Here is a 23202-nt window from a genome sequence, read left to right on the forward strand (position 1 = left end):
ACTGCCGGTGTGAGGCGCAGGAGCGGATGCAAGTATGGAGGGGGCAGCGGGGGCCCCCAGCTGACCGCAGAGTCCGAGGTCGCACGTTCGCATTACATAATTGAGCCACGCCCCCTTATCTAATCCTCCCGGAGGATGGAGGACGCAGCTACACATAACAAAAGAAGACAGGGGGAGAGAAAGGATGTCCACAGCTCGGCACACAGCTCCTCCCCCGCACACAGCTCTATCCCTCCCCCTCCCCCTGCTCTTTCTTCACAGGACCTAATCCACCACGGGGAGGTTGCATGTTTGTACGGGGAAAACAGAGCGGGTGAGGAGAGAGAGGAGAGATTTTCAAACCCGTGTAACCTCACACCGGCCGGGACTACAGCTCTGATGTCCACTCATGGCGGCTCAGGTGAGGAGGCAGAGAATGCAGGTGGCGGGGACAGGAAGGGTGGTTGTATATGTATGGTGTGAGTGTATGTGTGTATAATGTCTGTGTGTGATGTGTATGTAATGTATAATGTGTGTATGATGTCTATGTAATGTATAATGTGTGTATAATGTGTGATGTGTATGTAATGTATGATGTGTGTATGATGTCTGTCTGTGTGTGATGTGTATGTAATGTATAATGTGTGTATGATGTCTATGTGTGATGTGTATGTAATGTATAATGTGTGTATGATGTCTGTGTGATGTGTATGTAATGTATAATGTGTGTATGATGTCTATGTGTGATGTGTATGTAATGTATAATGTGTGTATGATGTCTGTGTGATGTGTATGTAATGTATAATGTGTGTATGATGTCTATGTGTGATGTGTATGTAATGTATAATGTGTGTATAATGTCTGTGTGTGATGTGTATGTAATGTATGATGTGTGTATGATGTCTGTCTGTGTGTGATGTGTATGTAATGTATAATGTGTGTATAATGTCTGTGTGTGATGTGTATGTAATGTATGATGTGTGTATAATGTCTGTCTGTGTGTGATGTGTATGTAATGTATAATGTGTGTATAATGTCTGTGTGTGATGTGTATGTAATGTATGATGTGTGTATGATGTGTATGTAATTTATAATGTGTGTATAATGTCTGTGTGTGATGTGTATGTAATGTATGATGTGTGTATGATGTCTGTCTGTGTGTGATGTGTATGTAATGTATAATGTGTGTATGATGTCTATGTGTGATGTGTATGTAATGTATAATGTGTGTATGATGTCTATGTGTGATGTGTATGTAATGTATGTGTGTATGATGCCTATGTATGATGTGTATGTAATGTATAATGTGTGTATGATGTCGATGTGTATGTAATGTATAATGTGTGTATGATGTCTATGTGTGATGTGTATGTAATGTATAATGTGTGTATAATGTGTGATGTGTGATGTGTATGTAATGTATGATGTGTGTATGATGTCTGTCTGTGTGTGATGTGTATGTAATGTATAATGTGTGTATGATGTCTATGTGTGATGCGTATGTAATGTACAATGTGTGTATGATGTCTGTGTGATGTGTATGTAATGTATAATGTGTGTATGATGTCTATGTGTAATGTGTATGTAATGTATAATGTGTGTATGAAGTCTGTGTGATGTGTATGTAATGTATAATGTGTGTATGATGTCTATGTGTGATGTGTATGTAATGTATAATGTGTGTATTATGTCTATGTGTGATGTGTATGTAATGTATAATGTGTGTATGATGTCTATGTGTGATGTGTATGTAATGTATAATGTGTGTATAATGTCTGTGTGTGATGTGTATGTAATGTATGATGTGTGTATGATGTCTGTCTGTGTGTGATGTGTATGTAATGTGTAATGTGTGTATAATGTCTGTGTGTGATGTGTATGTAATGTATGATGTGTGTATAATGTCTGTCTGTGTGTGATGTGTATGTAATGTATAATGTGTGTATAATGTCTGTGTGTGATGTATATGTAATGTATGATGTGTGTATGATGTCTGTCTGTGTGATGTGTATGTAATGTATAGTGTGTATAATGTCTGTGTGTGATGTGTATGTAATGTATGATGTGTGTATGATGTCTGTCTGTGTGTGATGTGTATGTAATGTATAATGTGTGTATGATGTCTATGAGTGATGTGTATGTAATGTATAATGTGTGTATGATGTCTATGTGTGATGTGTACGTAATGTATAATGTGTGTATGATGCCTATGTGTGATGTGTATGTAATGTATAATGTGTGTATGATGTCGATGTGTATGTAATGTATAATGTGTGTATGATGTCTATGTGTGATGTGTATGCAATGTATAATGTGTGTATAATGTCTGTGTGTGATGTGTATGTAATGTATAATGTGTGTATGATGTCTATGTGTGATGTGCATGTAATGTATAATGTGTGATGTGTATGTAATGTATAATGTGTATGTAATGTATAATGTGTGTATGATGTCTATGTGTGATGTGTATGTAATGTATAATGTGTGTATGATGTCTATGTGTGATGTGTATGTAATGTATAATGTGTGTATAATGTCTGTGTGTGATGTGTATGTAATGTATGATGTGTGTATGTCTGTCTGTGTGTGATGTGTATGTAATGTATAATGTGTGTATGATGTCTATGTGTGATGTGTATGTAATGTATAATGTGTGTATGATGTCTATGTGTGATGTGTATGTAATGTATAATGTGTGTATGATGTCTATGTGTGATGTGTATGTAATGTCTAATGTGTGAATGATGCCTATGTATGATGTGTATGTAATGTATAATGTGTGTATGATGTCGATGTGTATGTAATGTATAATGTGTGTATAATGTCTGTGTGTGATGTGTATGTAATGTATAATGTGTGTATAATGTCTGTGTGTGATGTGTATGTAATGTATAATGTGTGTATGAGCGTCTATGTGTGATGTGTTTGTAATGTATAATGTGTGATGTGTATGTAATGTATGATGTGTGTATAATGTCTGTGTGTGATGTGTATGTAATGTATGATGTGTGTATAATGTCTGTGTGTGATGTGTATGTAATGTATGATGTGTGTATAATGTCTGTGTGTGATGTGTATGTAATGTATGATGTGTGTATAATGTCTGTGTGTGATGTGTATGTAATGTATGATGTGTGTATAATGTCTGTGTGTGATGTGTATGTAATGTATGATGTGTGTATAAGGTCTGTGTGTGATGTGTATGTAATGTATGATGTGTGTATAATGTCTGTGTGTGATGTGTATGTAATGTATGATGTGTGTATGATGTCTGTCTATGTGTGATGTGTGTATGTAATGTATCCTGTGTGTATGATGTCTGTCTATGTGTGATGTGTATGTAATGTATACTGTGTGTATGATGTCTGTCTATGTGTGATGTGTATGTAATGTATACTGTGTGTATGATGTCTGTCTATGTGTGATGTGTATGTAATGTATAATGTGTGTATGATGTCTGTCTATGTGTGATGTGTATGCAATGTATGATGTGTGTATAATGTCTGTCTATGTGTGATGTGTGTATGTAATGTATACTGTGTTTATGATGTCTGTCTATGTGTGATGTGTGTCTGTAATGGATAATGTGTGCATGATGTGTGTATGTATGTGATGTTTGTATGTAATGGATAATGTGTGTATGATGTGTGTATGTATGTGATGTATGATGTGTGTATGATGTCTGTCGATGTGTGTATGTATGTGATGTATGATGTGGGGTGGGCAGCGGTGTATGTATGATGCGTGTGTGTATATGTACAGTGTGAGTGTATGTGTGATGTGTGTATGATGTCTGTGTGATGTGTGTATGTAATATATGATGTGGGGGCAGTGGTGGGTGTATGTATGATGTGTGTGTGTGTATATGTATAGTGTGAGTGTGTGATGTGTGTATGTAATATATGATGTGGGGGCAGTGGTGGGTGTATGTATGATGTGTGTGTGTGTGTGTATATGTATAGTGTGTGATGTGTGTATGTAATATATGATGTGGGGGCAGTGGTGGGTGTATGTATATGATGTGTGTGTGTGTATATGCATAGTGTGTGATGTGTGTATGTAATATATGATGTGGGGGGCAGTGGCGGGTGTATGTATGATGTGTGCATATGTATGGTGTATATGTATGGTGCGAGTGTATATGTGTATGATGTATCTGTGATGTGTGTATGTAATTTATGATGTGAGGGGGGGCAGTGGCGGGTGTATGTATGATGTGTGCATATGTATGGTGTATATGTATGGTGCGAGTGTATATGTGTATGATGTATCTGTGCTGTGTGTATGTAATTTATGATGTGGGGGGGGCAGTGGCGGGTGTATGTATGATGTGTGCATATGTATGGTGTATATGTATGGTGCGAGTGTATATGTGTATGATGTATCTGTGATGTGTGTATGTAATTTATGATGTGGGCGGGGGGCAGTGGCGGGTGTATGTATGATGTGTGCATATGTATGGTGTATATGTATGGTGCGAGTGTATATGTGTATGATGTATCTGTGATGTGTGTATGTAATTTATGATGTGGGGGGGGCAGTGGCGGGTGTATGTATGATGTGTGCATATGTATGGTGTATATGTATGGTGCGAGTGTATATGTGTATGATGTATCTGTGATGTGTGTATGTAATGTATGATGTGTGGGGGGGCAGTGGCGGGTGTATGTATGATGTGTGCATATGTATGGTGTATATGTATGGTGCGAGTGTATATGTGTATGATGTATCTGTGATGTGTGTATGTAATTTATGATGTGGGGGGGCAGTGGCGGGTGTATGTATGATGTGTGCATATGTATGGTGTATATGTATGGTGCGAGTGTATATGTGTATGATGTATCTGTGATGTGTGTATGTAATTTATGATGTGGGCGGGGGGCAGTGGCGGGTGTATGTATGATGTGTGCATATGTATGGTGTATATGTATGGTGCGAGTGTATATGTGTATGATGTATCTGTGATGTGTGTATGTAATGTATGATGTGGGGGGGGCAGTGGCGGGTGTATGTATGATGTGTGCATATGTATGGTGTATATGTATGGTGCGAGTGTATATGTGTATGATGTATCTGTGATGTGTGTATGTAATGTATGATGTGTGGGGGGGCAGTGGCGGGTGTATGTATGATGTGTGCATATGTATGGTGTATATGTATGGTGCGAGTGTATATGTGTATGATGTATCTGTGATGTGTGTATGTAATGTATGATGTGGGGGGGGCAGTGGCGGGTGTATGTATGATGTGTGCATATGTATGGTGTATATGTATGGTGCGAGTGTATATGTGTATGATGTATCTGTGATGTGTGTATGTAATTTATGATGTGGGGGGGGGGGCAGTGGCGGGTGTATGTATGATGTGTGCATATGTATGGTGTATATGTATGGTGCGAGTGTATATGTGTATGATGTATCTGTGATGTGTGTATGTAATTTATGATGTGGGGGGGGGGGGGGGGCACTGCCGCCACCGCCAGTTGTGCCATCTAGTTTTTTATTTTTAGTGTCTTCTGGCCACCCGCACTGAATTGCACCCCCAGAATCCCGCCCCCTTAATACTCACCCGCCGACCAAGAGCCCCACGGATGCACGCAAACACACCCGAACCAAAACTACAACTCCCAGCATGTTGCACCATAACCTAAACTGTAGAACTATAAAGTGCAACATGCTGGGAGTTGTAGTGTTGGTTCGGGTCAGCTGCAGAGCCATAGGCTGCATCAGGGCATGCTGGGTGTTGTAGTTACTAACTGCAATTCCCAGTATTCCCTGACACAGCCTATGGCTCTGCAGCTGACATGAACCAAAACTACAACTCCCAGCATGTTCCACAATAACCTTAACTGTACTACTATACAGTGCAACATGCTGCAACACCCAAACAACCATAGGCTGCATCAGGGCATGCTGGGAGTTGTAGTTATCTAGTAACTAAATGCAACTTCAAGCATTTTCTGACACAAAATGCACCACACAAACTGGAGAAGCAGAACCCCCCCCCCCCCCCCCCCACATAAGTCCCTATGAAGACTGAAAAATAGTGATTAAAATATTAGAAAAAGTGCGTATATATGTGAATAAGCCCCTTTCCTAATAAAAGTTTCCAATTTTCTTTAAATTAAAATAATGTACAAAAATAAACATAAGTGGTGTCTCTGCATGTGGAAATATCCAGACTATTAAAATATGATGTTAATTAAACCGTACGGTGAACGGTGTAATTGTAAATAATAGTCCAGAATTGTTAATTTTTGGTCACTTCATATGAGAAATTTTTTATGGTGATCAAAAAGTTACATCTAGACTTTTCTGTGGTTGCCTCGGGTGTAAGAGGAGCTACAGCTCTCCCTCCGCTAATATCCTGGCATGCTGCGATCACCTATTAAACCATTAGATCAGCGCTGTCAGCAGTGTCTAAAGGAATCTTATATCCATCCCTGGTGGTCTAGTGGGGGGGATCAGACTATTTTGTCTACCAGGACAAGTGGATTGTGTTCCGCTTTAGTCCCTTGGACAAGTAGTTTTTTTTTTAAATTTCCACACCCCTGCTCACATTAGGTAGCCATAGCCCCCCCCCCCCCCCCAACACACAGACAGACACAGACACACACACAGACAAACTTACCTGCCCTGCACAGCGCTTCTCTTCTCCAGCGGCGGCCTGACGAGTGACGTCACTGACGTCCTCCTGAGTGGGTCTGCAGAAGTACGTCACTTGTGCGACGTCCCTCGTCAGACCCCGGTCGGCCGGAGGCAGACTCACTGTCTAAAGTGCCCGCTGCGCTATTATACCCCGCAGCTGCTTTAGAACAGTGAGCAGCGGCGGCGCCAACCCTACCATGAACCTACTAGGCACAAAAAAAAAGGGGGCAGCAAAATGCCGCCCCAGAAAAGTTCCACCTGGGACTTATGGTCCCACCGGGTCCCATGGTAGGGCCGACCAGAGGCGGCTCTAGACTTTGTGAGGCCTTAGGCGAAACTTGAACATGGGGCCCTGCTTTGTTTTCTGCTGAAATTACATGGTGGTCCGGCTGTGAGATGGTTATACTGTGACATCACTGTGTATTATCCCTGTACTGTGACATCACTGTGTATTATCTCTGTACTGTGCCATCACTCTGTGTATTATCCCTGTAATGTGACATCACTGTGTATTATCTCTGCACTGTGCCATCACTGTGTATTATCCCTGTACTGTGACGTCACTGTGTATTATCTCTGTACTGTGCCATCACTCTGTGTATTATCCCTGTAATGTGACATCACTGTGTGTATTATCTCTGTACTGTGACATCACTGTGTGTATTATCCCTGTACTGTGACATCACTGTGTGTATTATCTCTGAACTGTGACATCACTGTGTGTATTATCTCTGAACTGTGACATCACTTTGTGTATTATCTCTGTACTGTGAAATCACTGTGTGTATTATATCTGTACTGTGACATCACTGTGTATTGTCCCTGTACTGTGACATCACTGTGTGTATTATCCCTGTACTGTGACATCACTTTGTATTATCCCTGTACTGTGACATCACTGTGTATTATCTGTGTACTGTGACATCACTGTGTATTATCCCTGTACTGTGACATCACTGTGTATTATCTGTGTACTGTGACATCACTGTGTATTATCCCTGTACTGTGACGTCACTGTGTATTATCTCTGTACTGTGCCATCATTCTGTGTATTATCCCTGTAATATGACATCACTGTGTGTATTATCTCTGTACTGTGACATCACTGTGTATTATCTCTGTACTGTGACATCACTGTGTGCATTATCCCTGTACTGTGACATCACTGTGTGTATTATCTCTGAACTGTGACATCACTGTGTGTATTATCTCTGTACTGTGACATCACTGTGTGTATTATATCTGTACTGTGACATCACTGTGTATTGTCCCTGTACTGTGACATCACTGTGTGTATTATTCCTGTACTGTGACATCACTTTGTATTATCCCTGTACTGTGACATCACTGTGTATTATCTCTGTACTGTGACATCACTGTGTATTGTCCCTTTACTGTGACATCACTCTGTATATTATCCCTGTACTGTGACATCACTTTGTATTATCCCTGTACTGTGACATCACTGTGTATTATCTCTGTACTGTGACATCACTGTGTATTGTCCCTGTACTGTGACATCACTCTGTATATTATCCCTGTACTGTGACATCACTCTGTATATTATCCCTGTACTGTGACATCACTGTTTATTATTCCTGTACTGTGACATCACTGTGTGTATTATCTCTGTACTGTGACATCACTGTGTATTATCCCTGTACTGTGACATCACTGTGTGTATTATCGCTGTACTGTGACATCACTGTGTGTATTATCTCTGTACTGTGACATCACTGTGTGTATTATCCCTGTACTGTGACATCACTTTGTATTATCCCTGTACTGTGACATCACTGTGTATTATCTCTGTACTGTGACATCACTGTGTATTATCCCTGTACTGTGACATCACTGTGTATTATCCCTGTGCTGTGACATCACTGTGCATTATCCCTGTACTGTGACATCACTGTGTGTATTATTTCTGAACTATAACATCACTGTGTGTTATCTCTATACTGCAACATCACTGTTGATACTTACACTGCACTGTGACATCACTGTATATATTAAGCCTGTATACCCTAATGTCACTGTACATATTTACCTTGCACTGCGAGCGACAATACAGGGTAAATATGCACAGTTCAGAGTTAATATAAACAGTAATGTCTCTGTACAGGGACAATAAACAGTTTTGCCACTACAGGGTTAATAAACGCAGTGTTGTCACAGTAGAGGGTAACTATACAGTGATGTCATTGTACCGGGAAAATATACACAGTGAAGTCAGCATTCAAGAATAATAAACTGTGATGTCACTACAGGGTTGTTATACACAGTGACATCAAATTACAGGATGAAGCACAGTGATGTCACAGTTTATGAAGCACAGTGATCAAAAACTACAAATTGACCCAATAAGGGGCTAAGAGGCCAAAACAATATAATTATCCAAACCCCAAGGCCGCAGCCTGGGGTGCAAAACACCTCAAATTACTCCCCCCTAAAACATAACTTTTAATTGTGTATATATTAAAAGATAACAAATCCAGAAGGTGATGATTAAAAATACAGTGTCACATGGGAGAATAATATAGTTATTGGAGCAACATTACTCCAGTGTTCGGGGCTCTGCAGAAGCCCAACATCCCAATTGTGACACTTATTAAAAACACAAAATTGCCGCCTCTACATGTTTCGCCATCACCACGGCGTTCTCAAGAGGCAATATGTGCCAACAACACTCCAAAATGGCGGCAGGGGGTATTTATAGACCATCCCCCTATCATCATCAGTCAGCGACATCCATATCCAGCCTATCCCAGATATACTAGTATTAATCCAATCATGATTCAATATATGAATCACTTCCCAGGTACTCCCGCTGTTGGGGACCAATTTTGTGTTTTTAATAAGAAGCACAGTGATGTCACAGAGACTACAGAATGTACAACTGTACGTATGATAAAGATGGCGGGATGCTATCGAAACGTCACACATACATGGGGGAATAAAACACTTTGTTTTTGCACCTTATCTGGGAGTGCCGCTGGATCTTTAGTTTTGTAGATAGATAGATAGATGATATATAGATAGATAGATGATAGATATGAGATAGATAGATGATAGATATGAGATAGATAATAGATATGAGATAGATAATAGATATGAGATAGATAATAGATAGATAGATATATGATATATAGATAGATAGATAATAGATATGAGATAGATAGATAGATAGATAGATAGATGATAGATAGATAGATAATAGATATGAGATAGATAGATGATAGATATGAGATAGATAATAGATATGAGATAGATAATAGATGAGATAGATAGATAGATGGATGATAGATATGAGATAGATAGATAATAGATATGAGATAGATAGATGATAGATATGAGATAGATAATAGATATGAGATAGATAATAGATATGAGATAGATAGATAGATAGATGATAGATAGATAATAGATATGAGATAGATAGATGATAGATATGAGATAGATAATAGATATGAGATAGATAGATAGATGGATAGATAGATGATAGATAGATAATAGATATGAGATAGATAGATGATAGATATGAGATAGATAATAGATATGAGATAGATAATAGATATGAGATAGATAATAGATAGATAGATAGATAGATATATGATATATAGATAGATAGATGATAGATATGAGATAGATAATAGATATGAGATAGATAATAGATATGAGATAGATAATAGATAGATAGATAGATATATGATATATAGATAGATAGATGATAGATATGAGATAGATAGATAATAGATATGAGATAGATAGATGATAGATATGAGATAGATAATAGATATGAGATAGATAGATGATAGATATGAGATAGATAATAGATATGAGATAGATAGATAGATGGATGATAGATATGAGATAGATAGATAATAGATATGAGATAGATAGATGATAGATAAGAGATAAATAATAGATATGAGATAGATAATAGATATGAGATAGATAGATAGATAGATAGATAATAGATATGAGATAGATAGATGATAGATATGAGATAGATAGATAATAGATATGAGATAGATAGATGATAGATATGAGATAGATAATAGATATGAGATAGATAGATTATAGATATGAGATAGATAATAGATATGAGATAGATAGATAGATGGATGATAGATATGAGATAGATAGATAATAGATATGAGATAGATAGATGATAGATATGAGATAAATAATAGATATGAGATAGATAATAGATATGAGATAGATAGATAGATAGATAGATAGATGATAGATAATAGATATGAGATAGATAGATGATAGATATGAGATAGATAGATGATAGATATGAGATAGATAATAGATATGAGATAGATAATAGATAGATAGATAGATAGATAGATGATAGATAGGAGATAGATGATAGATATGAGATAGATAATAGATATGAGATAGATAGATAGATGATATAGATATGAGATAGATAATAGATATGAGATAGATAGATAGATGATAGACATGAGATAGATATGAGATAGATAATAGAAAGATAGATGATATATAGATCGATAGATAGATAGATGATAGATATGAGATAGATAGATAATAGATATGAGATAGATAATAGATATGAGATAGATAGTATCTATCATCTATCTATCCATCTATCTATCTATCTCTTTCTAGCTATCTATCTAAAACAAATAAAAACGGCACAACCAAAATCCAGAAATTAGAGAGAAGTCGGGGTGCTCGCATACTTGGAACCTGGGTCCACTGGTTCCTCAATCCAGACAAAGAACAATATGATGCAGCACGCCACAAGTTTGCAGAAAATGGTGGTTTATTCCATCATGTGCATAGTCCATAGTCCATGCACATGATGGAATAAACCACCATTTTCTGCAAACTTGTGGCGTGCTGCATCATATTGTTCTTTATCTATCTATCTATCTATATCCTATCTATCTATATCATATCAATCTATATCTATCATATCCATCTATCTCCTATCTATCTATCTATCTCATATCTATCTATATCATATATATCTATCATCTATCTATCTATCATCTATTTATCTATCTATCTATATATCATCTATCTATCTATCTCTCATATCTATCTTTCATCTATCTCTCATCTATCTGAGATATATATGAGATAGATAGATAAATAGAAAGATAGATAGATAGATACATAAATAGATAGATGGATATAGATAGATGGATAGATAGATATATATGAGATAGATAGATAGATATGATATAGATAGATTGATATGAGATAGATAGATAGATACATACATAGATAGATGGATATACATAGATGGATATATATATATATATATATATATATATATATATATATACGAGATAGATAGATATGATATAGATAGATAGATATGAGATAGATAGATAGGAGATAGATGGATAAATAGATAGATAGATAGATAGATGATTGATAGATCAGTGTTTCCCAACTAGGAGGGCCTCCAGCTGTTGCAAAACCACAACTCCCAGTATGCTCATAAAGCCAAAGGAATGCTGGGAGTTGTAGTTTTGCAACAGCTGGAGGCCCCCTGGATGGGAAACTGATCTATCTATCTTTGTCCTATCTATCTATATCATATAAATGTATCTATATCATATCCATCTATCCATATCATATCCATCTATCTCCTATCTATCTATCTATCTATCTATCTATATCATATCTATCTATCATCTATCTATCGATCTATCATCTATCTATCCATCTATTTACCGTATGTATCTTTCTATATATCATCTCTATCTATATATCATCTATTTATCTATCTATCTCTCATATCTATATAGCTATCTCTCGTCTATCTATCTCTCATCTATCTGAGTTAGATAGATAGATAGATAGATAGATAGATAGATGCATAAATAGATGGATATAGATAGATGGATGGATAGATATGAGATAGATAGATAGATGGATAGATAGGAGATTGATTGATAGATAGATAGATCAGTGTTCCCCAACCTGGGGGCCTCCAGCTGTTGCAAAACTACAACTCCCAGTATGCTCATAAAGCCAAAGCAATGCTGGGAGTTGTAGTTTTGCAACAGCTGGAGGCCCCCTGGTTGGGAAACACTGAACTACCTCCCACTGTCTCCCGAACTACAACTTTCCCCCTCTCCCCCAAGCAAGTTACTTACTTTAAAAGGGCAGCATCAGCAGTGGGCACTGGGCAGGTAAGTCTTCCATACTGGTGGTGTCCGGGCCTGTATACACACAGCAGGCCTGCTCCACAAGGTCCAGCAGCAGCATACAGGGGAGTGAGAGAGGGGGAGGAGCTTCCTGTCTGCTCTTCCCAGTCTGCATAGCGCGGCCCCTGCGTGGTGACAGGGCTGCTGGCTGAAGATTTATTAAATAAAAGGATGCCGGAGTAGATGGCTCCGGGGGGCGGGGGGTGCCCCTTACTGGTGAACTAGCTGTACCCCCCTGAGGGCCATGAGAGCTGCTAGTGACCTACTGCTGCTAGGGGAGGCACAAGGGGGGGGGGCGGGGGGGGGGGGGGGTTAATCATGATGTAGGGGGGGCCGTGGCCCCCTCTGCCCCCCCCCCCTAGAGACGTCACTGGGCCGCCTGCAGGGGTGGTTTAACGCAGCATCCATCCGGGTGCTGTCAAACTTGCTGTGGTCGGGGAGTATGCGGTGGTATGTGGCCTAATGCTCGCCTCTGGGGCCGGACCTGGAGAGGGCAGCGGGCCCCCTTTCACGCTGGGCCCCTGTTCCTGCTGCACAGTTCGTCTGTTTTCTCTCTGAGGTGGGGGGGGGGGGCGGGGTTCAGGAGGTCTTTCAGCAGCCCTTTCTCCGATCAGCAGCAGTTTCTATAGCAGGCGACCAGCCCCAGCAGCCCTTTCTCTTAAAGTGGCAGAGGATCAGCAGGGGCTGGTCGGGCGCAGCGCTGGGGCTCGCCGCCTGCAGGCAGGATGGAACCGGAACTGCTGTATTAAACTTCAATCCCGGCGGTCTTCCGGAGAGTGAGGAGTAACTTGCGCTAGTCGGGTCCCTGAGCGAGGCCCCCCATTAACGCGAGAACTGAGGCGGTGGCCTATTATGCTAGAGCCACCTCTGCTGTCAGTTGGCCAGCCTGCTGCAGTCAGCCCAGGAAGCCTCATTGCTTCCGGCACGGCCAGTCTTGCGGCTGGCCGTGCGACAACCACTGTCAGGGGCCGGGCCAAGAAGTCTTCTTTAACATGGTGCGGCCGGTGCATTGCCATAGAATGAGATGGTCCGCCTCCATCACATCCTATTGGCTCACTCTTGTCACATGACATATTTAAACGTCACACATCGATGCGCACAGCAGTGTCAGTTTGGCTATCACAGGGAGAGGATCTCCTCTCCCTGTGATAGCTGAAGCTGCACGGAGCTCTCATGGCCTCTGTGGCCCGACAGAAGTTCACACATTTACGCAGCTCATACGGCTGGCTCATATACATTTACTGTTGATCCACAGCGCTATCGGGATCCCGATGCCCGAAGGCGCTGTCATCAGTGTGTGTCCCCGCGAGCGCCCCACGCCCGCAGCTCTACTCCCCGTCCCGTTGACGCTCAGGGAGCGGGGAACAGAAAGTAGAGCATCGGGCGCAGGTTAAGTTATTCACGTAGTGCTGCACATGCGCAGTACTACTTTACCTGCGCCCGATGCTCTACTTTCTGTTCCCCGCTCCCTGAGCGTTAATGGGACAGGGAGTAGAGCTGCGGGCGTGGGGCGCTCGCGGGGACGCACACTGATGACAGCGCCATCGGGCATCGGGATCCCGATAGCGCTGTGGATCAACAGTACATGTAATAATAGAGTAAGTGTATATGAGCCAGCCGTATGAGCTGCGTACATGTGTGAACTTCTGTCGGGCCACAGAGGCCATGAGCGCTCCGTGCAGCTTTAGCTATCACAGGGAGAGGAGATCCTCTCCCTGTGATAGCCAAACTGACACTGCTGTGCGCATCGATGCGTGACGTTTAAATATGTCACGTGACAAGAGTGAGCCAATAGGATGTGATGGAGGCGGACCATCTCATTCTATGGCAAATCTCGTTCTACGGCAATGCCCCGGCCATTTGGCAGTCAAGGTGATCGGCCCACCGGGGATTTTCCCGGTATCCCAGTCCAGCCTTGACTCTGGCTGGGTGGCAGTCACCCACCAGTACACACAGCAGACCCTAAACCCATATCATTATTGCTAAGCAGGAAGATGGGAGTCCATTTCACTCTGATGAACCATTTTTAAATGCAATCCATAACCTGGCTTTGGCAGGAACCCTTCTTACTCCTCCTACTTGCATTTGATACTGGGTTTAGGATCTGCATAGGAAACACACACAAGCACACACTTACCTGTGTTGCCTGCTGACGCCTCCTTGGCTGTCCCCAAACGGTATAAAACCAACAGCCACAGGAAGCTATAAGGATAGAGGATATACCTGCATCCTATTGGACTCACTTGTCTTGGTTAAATCCAGCTTATTTGACAATCTATGGTGCTGCTGCTACTGCTCATGGCAGTGCTGCTTCTGACAAGGCTGTTCTTTGGTGGGCCTAGGCGACATCACAATCTCCATGGTTACATACACAACAAAGGTCAGATGTTGTTTACACCTGGCCATGCCAGTGGTATTGAGTAGCATATCACAGTGCTAAGGGTCCTGGATGCAACAATCTTTCAATGGGGAATAGCCGCACTGAGTTTGTCAAGTGCACCCATGTTTGCAACTCCAACAATACACACATATGCATGTATGTATGTATGTGTATTTATCTATCTCTATATATATTTATCTCTCTCTCTCTCTATAAATATATATATATATATATTATTATTATTATTTTTTTTTTTTTTTTTTTTTAACCCCTTCCCGACCTATGACATACCTGTACGTCATGGGTGGCAAGGTGTTCCCGACCCATGACATACAGGTACGTCATGAACATTACTGCCGCTACTCGCGGCATCCTGCAGCGCCCGTAAAGATGGTGGCTATCACTGATAGCCAGCCATCTTACCGTGCGACCACGGGGGGTTTCATCCCCCACCCCCCCCCCCAGCGATCGCTGCTATCAGCTGGTCAAATCTGACTAGCTGATAGCAGCGTTTCGCTATGAAAATACTTAGCAGCGCGGTGTGTGAGTCCTGATCACGGGGATCGGGACACACACCGCTCTGCTAATTGTCCCTGACCCGTCCCCCGGCATCAGACAGTGGGATGGATAGGTTTGAGAGGGGTCAGGACATAATGGCGGGTGGAGAGGAGTCCTGTGGGGGGAGGTTAAGAACAGTGGATAAGGAGATTCATGCGTTACAAACCAGCTGTAAAAATAAATGTAGCCCGAAAAATTGTAATCCCAATAATTCAAAAAATTCCATTAGCCCCAATAACTCAATAACTACAATAAGCCCCATTAACTCAAAAAATACCATTAGCCCCAATAACTTAAATAACAACGTTAGACGCAATAACGCAAAAAATCCCATTAGCCCCAATAACTTAAATAATAACGTTAGACCCAATAACTCAAAAAATCCCATTAGCCCCAATAACTTAAATAGTACAATTAGCCCTTATAACTCAAAAAATGACATTAACCCCAATAACTCTGAAAATCCCATTAGTGAGACTATATGTGTAAAACTTAATGGAAATGTAAAGTGTATGTTCACAAATGCCAGAAGCCTAGCAAATAAAATGGGGGAGCTTGAGGCCTTGATACTGGAGGAACATATTGATATAGTTGGGGTCACTGAGACATGGCTGGACTCCTCACATGACTGGGCTGTTAATCTGCAGGGGTTTACATTGTTTCGCAAGGATAGAATGAACAGAAAAGGTGGTGGAGTCTGTCTGTATGTAAGAAGTGGTATGAAAGTCAATGTGAACGATGCCATAGTGTGTGATGATTCTGAGGAGGTGGAATCACTGTGGGTAGAATTACAAAAGGAGGGAAATACTGAAAAAATAATATTTGGTGTAATTTACAGACCCCCTAATATCACTGAAGAGATAGAAGGTCGGCTGTATAAACAAATAGAGAGGGCCGCCCGGGCAGGTACAGTGGTAATAATGGGAGATTTTAACTATCCAGATATAGATTGGGGCCGGGGGTTGGCTAAAACTACAAAGGGGAGAAAATTCCTAAATTTATTGCAGGATAATTTTATGGGCCAGTTTGTGGAGGACCCAACAAGAAGTGATGCCTTGTTGGATCTGATCATTTCCAACAACGCAGAGCTGGTTGGTAATGTAACTGTGCGGGAAAACCTTGGTAATAGCGACCACAATATAGTTACTTTTGACTTAAAATGTAGAAAACAAAGACAGACGGGGAAAGCAAAAACATATAACTTTAAAAAGGCAAATTTCCCTGGGCTGAGGGCTGCACTACAGGACATAGACTGGGGGGAGGTGTTCTCAAATACTGATACAGAAGGTAAATGGGACATCTTTAAATCAACTCTAAATAACTATACAGCTAAATATATACCAAAGGGGAACAAATATAAACGATTAAAACTAAATCCTACATGGCTGACAAATGAGGTTAAAAGAGCAATAAACAACAAAAAAATAGCCTTCAAAAAATACAAATCTGATGGGTCAGCTATAACATTTAAACAGTACAAGGAGCTTAATAAAATCTGTAAAAATGTAATAAAAACAGCAAAAATTCAAAATGAGAGACAGGTGGCCGAAGAAAGCAAAACTAATCCTAAATATTTTTTTAGATATATAAATACAAAAAAACCAAGGACAGAGCATGTAGGACCCCTTAATAATGATAATGGGGAGGTTGTCACGGGCGATCAAGAGAAGGCGGAGCTACTGAATGGGTTCTTTAGTTCTGTATATACTATGGAAGAAGGAGCTGACATTGGTCAGGTCAGTGCTGGTAACACATCATATAATGTATTGAACTGGCTTAATGTAGAGATGGTACAAGGTAAGTTAAGTAAAGTAAATGTAAGCAAATCTCCAGGGCCGGATGGACTACACCCAAGAGTTCTTAGAGAGGTAAGTTCAGTAATATCTGTACCCTTGTTCATGATATTTAGAGATTCTCTGGTGTCTGGTATTGTGCCAAGGGACTGGCGCAAGGCTAATGTGGTACCAATCTTCAAGAAGGGCTCTAGGTCTTCGCCAGGCAATTATAGACCGGTAAGTCTAACGTGCATTGTAGGTAAATTGTTTGAAGGACTTATAAGGGATTACATACAGGAATACATAGGGGATAATAGTATTATAAGTGATAGCCAGCATGGGTTTACTAAGGATAGAAGTTGTCAAACCAATCTAATTTGCTTTTATGAAGAGGTGAGTAGAAGCCTTGACAGAGGAATGGCTGTGGATATAGTGTTTCTGGATTTTGCCAAAGCATTTGATACTGTCCCTCACAGACATCTGACAGGTAAGTTAAGGTCCTTGGGCTTGGAAACTTTAGTTTGTAACTGGATTGAACACTGGCTCATGGATCGTACCCAGAGAGTGGTGGTAAATGATTCGTACTCTGATTGGTCCCCGGTTATTAGTGGTGTACCCCAAGGTTCAGTACTGGGCCCGCTGCTGTTTAATTTATTTATCAATGATATAGAGGATGGTATTAACAGCTCTGTTTCTATCTTTGCAGATGACACCAAGCTTTGTAGCACGGTACAGTCTATAGAGGATGTGCATAAGTTACAAGATGACTTGGATAGACTAAGTGTCTGGGCATCCACTTGGCAAATGAGGTTCAATGTGGATAAATGTAAAGTTATGCATCTGGGTACTAATAACCTGCATGCGTCGTATGTCTTAGGGGGGATTAAACTGGCAGAGTCACTGGTAGAGAAGGATCTGGGTGTACTTGTAGATCACAGACTACAAAATAGCATGCAATGTCAGGCTGCTGCTTCCAAAGCCGGCAGGATATTGTCATGTATAAAAAGAGGCATGGACTCGAGGGGCAGGGACATAATACTCCCCCTTTATAAAGCATTGGTACGGCCTCACCTGGAATATGCTGTTCAGTTTTGGTCGCCTGTTCATAAAAGGGACACTGCGGAGTTGGAAAGGGTGCAGAGACGCGCGACTAAACTAATATGGGGCATGGAACATCTTAGCTATGAGGAGCGATTAAAGGAGTTACAATTGTTTACTCTTGAGAAGAGACGTTTAAGGGGGGATATGATAAACGTATATAAGTATATAAATGGCCCATACAAAAAATATGGAGAAAAACTGTTCCAGGTTAAACCCCCCCAAAGGACGAGGGGGCACTCCCTCCGTCTGGAGAAGAAAAGGTTTAGTCTAAAGGGGCGGCACGCCTTCTTTACCGTGAGGACTGTGAATTTATGGAACGGTCTACCTCAGGAACTGGTCACAGCAGGAACAATTAACAGCTTTAAAGCAGGGTTAGATACATTCCTGGAACAAAATAACATTAATGCTTATGCAGAATTATAAAACTACATCCCTTTCCCTTATCCCCTTACATCCTTCCCTTCAATCCCCTGGTTGGACTTGATGGACGTATGTCTTTTTTCAACCATACTAACTATGTAACTAACTATGTAACTATGTAACTATCACTTAACCGTCCGAGCGGTGTCCCGAGCGGTCCCGGCGGTCCCGGCGTCCTCCATGCGGTCCCAGCTGCGCTGCGTCCCGGAGGTGAGTTTGCAGCAGCAGTGCGGCATCTTCATTGGCAGCAGTGAGATCGCCGTAAAGCGATCTCACTGCTGCCTCTGAGAGTTTCAAAACTGCAACTCCCAGCATGCCCAGACAGCCTTTGGCTTTCTGGGCATGCTGGGAGTTGTAGTTTTGCAACATCTGGAGATCCACAGTTTGGAGACCACTGTATAATGGTCTCCAATCTGTGCTCTTCCAGATGTTGCAAAACTACAACTCTCAGCATGCTCAGTCTGTCCAGGCATGCTGGGAGTTGTAGTTCTCTAACATCTGGAAGAGCACAGATTGGAGACCATTATACAGTGGTCTCCAAACTGTGAACCTCCAGATGTTGCAAAACTACAACTCCCAGCATGCCCAGACTGCCCAAGCATGCTGGAAGTTGTAGTTCGGCAACATCTGATCCTTCAGATATTGCCGAACTACAACTTCCAGCATGTCTAGGCATGCTGGGAGTTGTAGTTTTGCAACAACTGGAGGCACACTAGTTGGGAAACATTGTCCGTTTCCTACCTCAGTGCCTCCAGCTGTTGCAATTGTTGCAAAACTATAACTCCCAGCATGCACTGGCAGACCATGCATGCTGGGAGTTGTAGTTTTGCAACAGCTGGAGGCACACTGGTTTGGAAACACTAAGTTTGGTTGCAAAACACTTGAAAGTTTATTACTTAACTTAGTGTTTCCAAACCAGCGTTCCTCCAGCTGTTGCAAAACTACAACTCCCAGCATGCACGGACAGCCAAAGGGCATGCTCGGAGTTTGCAACAGCTGGATGTTTGCCCCCCCCCCCCCCCCAATGTGAATGTACAGGGTACACTCACATGGGCGGAGGTTTACAGTGAGTGCTGCAAGTTTGAGATGGCGCAAATTTTGTGCTGCATCTCAAACTTCCAGCGGCAAACTTGCTGTGAACCTCTGCCCATGTGACTGTACCCTAAAAACACTACACTACACTAATACTAACCTAAAATAAAAAGTAAAAAACACTACATATACACATACCCCTACACAGCCCCCCTCCCCCCAAAAAATGAAAAACGTCTGGTACGCTACTGTTTCCAAAACGGAGCCTCCAGCTGTTGCAAAATAATAACTCCCAGGATTGCCGGACAGCCATTGACTGTCCAGGCATGCTGGGAGTTTTGCAACAGCTGGAGGCACCCTGTTTGGGAATCATTGGCATAGAATACCCCTATGCAAATCCCTAATTCAGGCCTCAAATGTGCATGGCGCTCTCTCACTTTGGAGCCCTGTCGTATTTTAGGGCAACAGTTTTGGGACACATATGGGGTATCGCCGTATTCGGGAGAAATTGCCTTACAAATTTTGGGGGGCTTTTTCTTCTTTAACCCCTTATGAAAAGGTGAAGTTGGGGTCTACACCAGCATGTTAGTGTAAAAAAATAAATTTTTTACACTGACATGCTGGTGTTGCCCTATACTTTTCATTTTCACAAGAGGTAAAAGGGAAAAAAGACCCCCAAAATTTGTAACGCAATTTCTTCCGACTACGGAGATACCCCATATGTGGGCGAAAAGTGCTCTGGGGGCGCACAACAAGACCCAGAAGGGAGAGTGCGCCATGAACATTTGAGGCGATTTGCACAGGGGTGGCTGATTGTTACAGCAGTTCTGACAAACACAAAACAATAAATATCCATATGTGACCCCATTTTGGAAACTACACCCCTCACGGAATTTAATAAGGGGTGCAGTGAGCATTTACACCCCACTGGTGTATGACAGATTTTTGGAACAGTGGTCTGTGAAAATGAAAAATAAAATTTTTGATTTGCACAGTCCACTGTTTCAAATATCTGTCAAACGCCAATGGGGTATAAATGCTCACTGCACCCCTTATTAAATTCCATGAGGGGTATAGTTTCCAAAATGGGGTCACATGTGGGGGGGGTCCACTGTTCTGGCACCATAGGGGCTTCCTAAATGGGACATGCCCCCCAAAAACCCTTTCAGAAAAACTCACTCTCCAAAATCCCACTGTCGCTCCTTCCCTTCTGAGCCCTCTACTGCGCCCGCCGAACACTTTACATACGCATATGTGGTATTTCCTTACTCGAGAGAAATTGGGTTACAAATTTTAGGGTGATTTCTCTCCTTTTACCCCTTGTAAAAATAAAAAAATTGGGTCTACAAGAAAATGCGAGTGTAAAAAATGAAGATTTAGAATTTTCTCCTTCACTTTGCTGCTATTCCTGTGAAACACCTAAAGGGTTAAAACACTTACTGAATGTCATTTTGAATACTTTGGGGGGTGCAGTTTTTATAATGGGGTCATTTATGGGGTATTTCTAATATGAAGACCCTTAAAATCCACTTCCAACCTGAACTGGGCCCTGAAAAATTACGATTTTGAAAATCTTGAGAAAAATTGGAAAATTGCTGCGGAACTTTGAAGCCCTCTGGTGTCTTCCAAAAGTAAAAACTTGTCAATTTTTTTATGCAAACACAAAGTAGACATATTGTATATGTGAATCAATATGTAATTTATTTGGAATATCCATTTTCCTTTCAAGCAGAGACTTTCAAAGTTAGAAAAATGCTAAATTTTCTAAATTTTCATGACATTTTTAGATTTTTTTTACCAAGAAAGGATACAAATATCAGTGAAATTTTACCAATAACATAAAGTAGAATATGTCACAAAAAAACAATCTCGGAATCAGAATGATAGGTAAAAGCATCCCAGAGTTATTAATGTTTAAAGTGACTGTGGTCAGATTTTCAAAAAATGCCCAGGTCATGAAGGTGAAAATGGGCTGGGTCATGAAGGGGTTAAATATATATATATATATATATATATATAGAGAGAGAGAGAGAGAGAGAGAGAGAGAGAGAGAGAGAAAGAGAGAGAGAGATGGAAATACTTTTTAAACATGTTTTCACCTTTTTTTACATTCTTTTTTTTTCTTCTCTCCATGTTTTCCTTCTTTCCTCCTTTTTTCCTATGCTGCTGCTTCTTATTTTTCTTCTTTTTCAGACCCTATCATTGCACTATTGCTTACTCAATACCACCAGCAGATGGAGACACTATATTACAACATTAGTTGTGAGCAGCAGTTTGTACAAACAAATGCCTCATAGCTGATGTCCTATCCATTATTGCAATGGATGGCTGGCTGGCAACATTTGTTTTTATTATTCCAATACCACAGTACCAATGCATGGTCAATCAACAGCAATGATACCCCCATGTCAATTAACAAGATTCAGCACCCACTACCTGAAAGACAGCTACCTATCATGTCATGTCCAACCTGCACAGGTGTGCTGGTTGCTGAGGTTATTCAATTAAAGAGGACATTCAGCAGCAGCAGTCCTGTGCCTGGTCGCTCCAACAGGGGCCAGACACAAGCGGCACCACCTATTGTCTTTTGCCTGCAGTAGGGGCCCACTGGACTAGCCAGCAAGCAGCTGCATCAGCAAATAGACAGGTAATCTTTCTTTCCAACACTGAAACCTGGTGGTGCACTTAATATATGCTACCAGATAGGGGACATATCAGATATTAAACTGATAAAAACAGACACTACATTTGATCTCAGCCAAAAGGAAGGACGAGAAGTGATAACTGTGAAAGGGGAGGAACCAACGCTGTCCCCTTCACATGCACTATCACTACTTGTAGGAAGGGAGGCTGGCTGGCAGCCTCCCATACACACTCTGGCTGGGTGGCAGTCACCCACCAGTACACACAGCAGACCCTAAACCCATATCATTATTGCTAAGCAGGAAGATGGGAGTCCATTTCACTCTGATGGACCATTTTTAAATGCAATCCATAACCTGGCTTTGGCAGGAACCCTTCTTTCTCCTCCTACTTGCATGTGATACTGGGTTTAGGATCTGCATAGGAAACACACACACACAAGCACACACTTACCTGTGTTGCCTGCT

At 41.2% G+C, this 23202-nt stretch overlaps 1 pseudogene; it reads right to left on the reverse strand.

Annotated features, from left to right (window-relative positions):
* Positions 1 to 22766: 22766 nt before the first annotated feature.
* On the reverse strand, positions 22767 to 22874 carry LOC130359055 (U2 spliceosomal RNA; annotated as a pseudogene).
* Positions 22875 to 23202: the final 328 nt, after the last annotated feature.

Source organism: Hyla sarda, chromosome 2 (assembly GCF_029499605.1).
Source record: "Hyla sarda isolate aHylSar1 chromosome 2, aHylSar1.hap1, whole genome shotgun sequence".
In the NCBI taxonomy this organism is placed as follows: domain Eukaryota; kingdom Metazoa; phylum Chordata; class Amphibia; order Anura; family Hylidae; genus Hyla; species Hyla sarda.